A 670-nucleotide genomic window follows, 5' to 3' on the forward strand; every position below is an offset into this window, starting at 1 on the left:
GCTGTATACTTGTATCTTGACCTTTTCAAAATGCAACTACTTTAAACTTAAAAAAAGGAGTGATTCACGTTCCTGTATTCCTCATTCGCTCGTATGTCATATTTACGATATTGGAATCTACCATTTCTTCACTTCCTAAACACACTCTTAATTATTCCTTGACCTCAATTCTGTAAGAGGCACCACGGTAAAACTGATTCATATATCAGCTCATAGTAAAATTTTGACACACAAGGCACAATGATCTCACCTGCAAGCTCGCCAGTCCGTTATCCATCAGATAGTCTTTCACGGCCAGACATGATTCCTACATGTTTTGAGGCCAGGCCAGAAACACCAGATACTGTGTCACCACCAAGGAGTCCACTGTTGTGCACGCCACACATCGTAGCTTCAGTTAAAACTCCAGTGATCTTCCGAAGGAGAGCGGTCCGGAGGGCAAGGAGATACGATATACGCCAATCTCGGACTCCTTATGCGAGGAGAAGATTATTCTTTGAAGTGGAGAGGGAGGAATAGACAACTTTATATATATATGTATATGACACGAGAGATGTCTCTTTCATTATAATAAATGGCAACTTTTTATTTTCTTTTATATTCATTAACACCTTGTGCATATGAAGTGCGAATGTTTGTTACCTTTGGCTGTTTATCCGCAAAATCAAGT

Source organism: Penaeus monodon, chromosome 19 (genome assembly GCF_015228065.2).
Source record: "Penaeus monodon isolate SGIC_2016 chromosome 19, NSTDA_Pmon_1, whole genome shotgun sequence".
NCBI classification, from domain to species: Eukaryota; Metazoa; Arthropoda; class Malacostraca; order Decapoda; family Penaeidae; genus Penaeus; species Penaeus monodon.